The following is a 5,378-nucleotide window of genomic DNA, read 5'->3' as shown; positions in this document are numbered from 1 at the left end:
TCCGGGGTGGGCCGGCCGCGGGCCCGCCTCCTCTGCGAGCAGCGAGGGCACGGAGTCCGCGGGGCTGGGCTGCCCGCAGAACCTGCCCCCCGCCCAGAACCTGCCCCCCGGTACGGCCTCTGCCGCAGCTCCAGACCCGTGCCCGAGTAGGCTCCGGCGGCCGCTGCACCCACAGCTGCCGGTGCCAGCACAGGAGCTGGTGTATGAATATCTGCAGGGATGGCTCAGAGCATGGACCAGGCTGTGCTCTGTGGGACCCAGCGGTGGGATAAGAGGCAATGAGCAGAAGCTGAAGGAAGTTCCACCTGAACATGAGGAAGAACTATTTATTTTGCAAGTGACCACTCACTGGAACACATTGCTAGAGAGGCTGTGGAGTCTCCTTCACTGGAGATATTTCAGATCCATGCTGTGGGATGGCTCTGTTTGACCCAGCATGTGGGACCAGAAGCCCCACTCTGGTCCCTTCCAGCCTCACCCGTTGTGGGATTCTGTAACCCAGAGCCACATGCAGCCACAGCAGGAGCCAGGGACAGCCCTGATTCCCAATACCAGGCCTCAGCGCACAGACACTCCCTGTCTCACTTCCCAAAGAGGATCCCATGTTCAGTGGGATCCTGGGGCACACAGACCCCTCACTGCAGCAGGCCCCAAAGCAATAGGCAGGATACAACTGGTGAGATTCCAGGCAGAGCTGGAGCCAAGGTGTGAGCAACTCTCTCACCCTGGACCTTGGACTTGGCTGCAGGCAGTTGCCCTCCTCAGCCTGCAGCCCTCTGCCAGGTGCTGGGCAGGGCTGCCGGCCCCCATGCACAGCCAATGCCTGCTGTGCACAAGAGGCACAGCCCGGCTTCGGCCTTGCCTGCGGGTCATGCACACATCTGCTTCTGTTCTAACATCTGAAACATGTTTTTAGTAAGCCTCAGTCAGGAACTGGAATGAACTTTCCAGCCACACTGTTATACATGTCCCCTTTAACCTGTGAAATACACAAGAGTGAGGATTTCCTTATAATTACACAGAAATTCTCATTGAATTCTTTTGAAAAGTTTGAAATAGATCTCAGTGCAGAGTTTATCCTGAGACCCCAGTTCCCAGTCCACCCTGGGAGGGTAATTATGAGGGTAACAGGTGAGCAGCAACTGATCTTTAGTGACTGTCCTACAGTGAACAGACCACAGAAATCCCAGTAGAACGCCTGGACAGACAATCAGTACATGTGGAAATGGCAGGATTTCTGTATAGTACTCAGGGTGCTGCAGGTGCACTGGCACACCTGATACCATACAAAGGAGTTCTGTAAATCAAAAGGTTGATTTACAGAAACGTAAGCCTGAAGTGCAAGCTTCATTCCTTTCGTTTTATCCCTCATCATCCAAGTGTGCTTAGTTCCTCTCCGGGGATAACACAAAATTCCCCACTGGTGCCCATGAAGCTGCAGCCCCTCCTGGGCTCATCCCTGCCCCTGCTCTGGGGTCCTGAGCATGGGAAGCATCTGGAGCTATTGGAGGGAGTGCAGAGGAGGCCCCAGAGATGTTTCAGGGGCTGGAACCCCTCTGCTCTGAGGAAAGGCTGAGAGAGTTGGGGTTGCTCAGCCGGGAGGAGAGAAGGCCCAGGGGAGGCCTCACTGTGGTCAAGCAGGACTTGGGGGGCCCTGGGGAAGGATGGGGACAGAGTGTTCAGCAAGGCCTGTGGTCAGAGGAGAAGGGGGAATGGATGGAAACTGCAGGAGCTCAATTTAGCTTTGATCTGAGGAAGATGTTTTTCTCCCAAAAGGGTGGTGAGTCCCTAGAACAGGCTGTGCAGAGGCTGTGAAGCCCCATCCATGGGAACATTCAAGGCCATGCTGGAAGAGGCTCTAAACAACCTGGACTGGTGGGAGGTTGATCAGATTGGAACAAGATGACATTCAGAGACCTACCCAAGCCAACCCATTCAGGGATTCAATAATTTTAAAACAAAAAGTACCCAATCTGGAGGGGCTCTGGAACTCCAGTCACATAACAGCTCATAGATTCATTGTGTGACAGCCAATGTTCCATGTGAAACTTCCAGCATCTCTTGATGAGCACAACGCAACCATTGCCCTTGTAGCCAGCAGAGCCTTAAGTCTGCTTGGAGACCACCCTTCTCACTGATTGCATCAGACTGTCCTCAGCTGCTCCTTGCTATTGGCATCAGTCCTGAACTTTTCCTGATGCCTGGATCTCAGCACCAATCCCACCAAGATGGGCAGTCCTCTTCCAGTGAAAGCACAGTGCCATTCCAGGGAGGGGGGCACCCCCTGACTGCTCAGGCAGGCTGGAGCCCTGCATAGACATACAGGAACAACAGAGATGATGAACACAGTCCCTTCTGTATTTAGTTATCTAAATTGTTTGGTTCTTCTGTAAATATGTTTATTAGATTCTAGGTGTTCTATAGGTCCCCTATACTGTAAATACATTTTTAAGATTGTTGTTTTTATAGATGTCCTTTAGATTGTAAATATGTTTGCTATGTTATTGTTTTAGATAGATCTTCTATACTGTACACACTTTTTATAGATTGCTGTTGTTATAAGAATTCTTATATTGTATATGTTCCATAGTTTGTTGTTGTTTCTGCTCTTCTGTAAATACATTGTCCTTGTTTGTCACAGCCCAGCTCTCTTTGCATTTGCTTTGGGCATAAGTAGTGTTTGCAGAGTTATAGTTTCCACTTACTCTGGATTCCTGGGGCTGGAGGTCCCTGAGGGTGCTGGCACGGGCACCCCAGGGCTGGGGGTCCCTGTGCCCAGGGGGTCCCACTGATGCTGCTCCCAGAACTGGGCACTGCTCGTGTTTCTGGGCTGCTGCAGAGCGGTGTCCCCAAGAGCAAAGCTGTCACCAGCAGAGAGGGGGCTCTGACAGCAGCGGCCCCTGCAGTGATGTCACCAAAACAGGCAGGAAACCTTTGGCCACCCTTTCTGCTGGAGCCACAGGGACTCCTGGGTCAAGCCAGCATCAGGCCACAGGGATACAAAATCCACATGCACGCTCTGAAGGTCATGCCAGCCTCGAAAGTTGCTGGAGCCAGATGTGGGGGGCAGCTTTTGCAGCTGCAGGGGCCATTGTTAAAGGCTTGGAGGAGCGCCCACACAGCACACTGGTTCCTTGCTGATCTGGAGCTTTCCCGAGGTGTTACTCCTGATGGTGACGTTGTGGCCAGACCACAGGATTTGGTGACCTCTGGCCTTCCCAAGGCTTCTCTTCTACAGGCATCTTCAAGGGCAGACCGTGGCATTAGCTGAGCACAGTCCTTGATGAGGAGTCTCCTGTCCTTGTGGCTGGAGCCCTCGAGACCAGAGTGCAGGACTTGCTGTCCTATAACCTGGCCAAGACTTCACTCTTGCAGGTGCCTTCAAGGCACAACTGCAGCACTTGCTGACACAGACCTTTTCTGAGCCATCTTCTCCTGCAAATAGCCATGAACCCACGCAGTGACGTAGAGCAGAGACCCGTGAGCATGCCCAAGCGGGCCTGGGGAAAGGAGGAGAAAGAAGGCCCTGGAACTGCTCCAGCACAGCAGCCTGAAGAGGTGGAGCAGTTCCAGCCACTGCATAAGGTGAGTGGCAGAGCTGGGCCTCAGGGCTGGTGCCTGCAGCCAGCTTGGCCCCATCCCATCCCATCCCATCCCATCCCATCCCATCCCATCCCATCCCATCCCATCCCATCCCATCCCATCCCATCCCATCCCATCCCATCCCATCCCATCCCATCCCCTGAGGACATACCCATGGACAGGACAGAACAGGGGCCAGGGCAGACACCCCGCAGCCGTGCTCCATGCCCTGGGGTGTCGCAGGGCTGTCCCTGCATGGCGAGCACGGGGCTGGCCTTGTGTTCTTCGGCCTCTCCCGCAGCCCCTCAGCTCTGGCTGCGCTCGCTCTTTGCCAGGTGCAGCCGTGGAGCGCACACAGGAGCAGGAACGCACCTGTGGCCTCTTCCGCAGAACAACACAGGTACTGGCAGCCATCCCCAGCTGGGCTGCGCCTGTTGTCACTGCTCAGCCCAGCACCGTGCTCGGAGCACTGCATGGAACATCCCTCGCTTCTTGCCCTTCTGCTACAGGTGGTTGGCAAATTCATGAAGAGAATTCAGGAGGAAGAGACCAGCGTCATGGGCACTGTGGTCAGAGCATACTCTTCCATCTTCAAAACCAAGACCACTGCTGCCCTGCTGGATATGCCTGTGGAGGAGGCTCCCTCCAGTCCAAAGCAAGTAAGCAGCCTGGGGCCTGGCTTTGATCCTCCCAGCAATTGCTTGGCCTCCCAAGCCGTGCCTGCTGCTCACTGTAAACCTTGAGGCCATGGCATTGTGGGGGCAAGGGAAGCACTTTTCTGGGGCAGCTGGGAACATTCCTCCCTCCGGCAGCTTTCCAAGTCTCCCCATGCCTTCTCCAGGTGCCCGCCATGGTGAGGTACATCCACCAGTGGCTCGTGGCCAATGAGTTTCCTGAGTACAATCTCTACAGGCCCCTTCTGGATCTGACAGAGACACAGCCCGCTGATGTGGTGATGGCTCTCCTGCGTGTGGCCCCATCATGTGACAGGTACAGGGCCCACGTGCCCACAAGGCTCCGGGCTCAGCCGCCCATCACCCCTGTACAGTCTGCCCCAGGTGTCTGACAGACAGAGAATGCCAGGGCCCTCTGGTTCTTCCTTTTGCCAGCCCTGGCATGTCAGCCTCCAGTGTGCTGCCACACTCCCTCCCTGCTCCTCAGGGGCCAGTCCTCACTGGGCTGGGTTGCCTGCCAGTGAGGGGCAGTGGGCAGAGGCAGGGCTGGCAACCAGCTCAGCTCCCCACTGCAGACCAGGCCACGGTGCTGTGTCCCAGACTCCTCTGAGACAGAGCTCTGACCCCACAGAGCTGCTACCACCATGTGGAAGACCTTTGTTGCATCCCAAGACATAGAAGGGGATGCTGAAGCAAGGATGCCCAGGTAAGAAACAGACCTTTAAGTTAGGGTGACCCAAGATGTTCTCCTACAGTTCTTTACACCTTTATGTTAATGATCAAAGTCACATCATCCCTTTTCCCCAGCCCAGTTCTAGAAGCTTCCTCGCTCCTGCTTTCCCCATTGGTCTCTGTTCCCTACGGCTCCTCCCCTGGATCCCAGCTGGTTGTTGCCCTTTAGTCATGCCTTTGTACCGCCCCTATCCCCTTTACCCATTGTCCTCAGACCTGATGCTCTACCTCCCTTGTCTTGTACATAACCCTGGACCCTCCTTTGTTCTTGGTTCTTTGTCCCTGGTTTCCTTCAGTGTGTGTTAATAAACACCACTGGAATACCATACGTAGAACCCCTCCTGCTCGTCTTTCTCTGTTGACCACTGAGTAGCATTGTGTGACATGAGC

The sequence above is a fragment of the Passer domesticus genome, chromosome 16 (genome assembly GCF_036417665.1).
Source record: "Passer domesticus isolate bPasDom1 chromosome 16, bPasDom1.hap1, whole genome shotgun sequence".
Lineage (NCBI taxonomy): Eukaryota > Metazoa > Chordata > Aves > Passeriformes > Passeridae > Passer > Passer domesticus.
The sequence above is the reverse complement of the archived record's forward strand: the minus strand, read 5'-3'. Positions refer to the sequence as shown.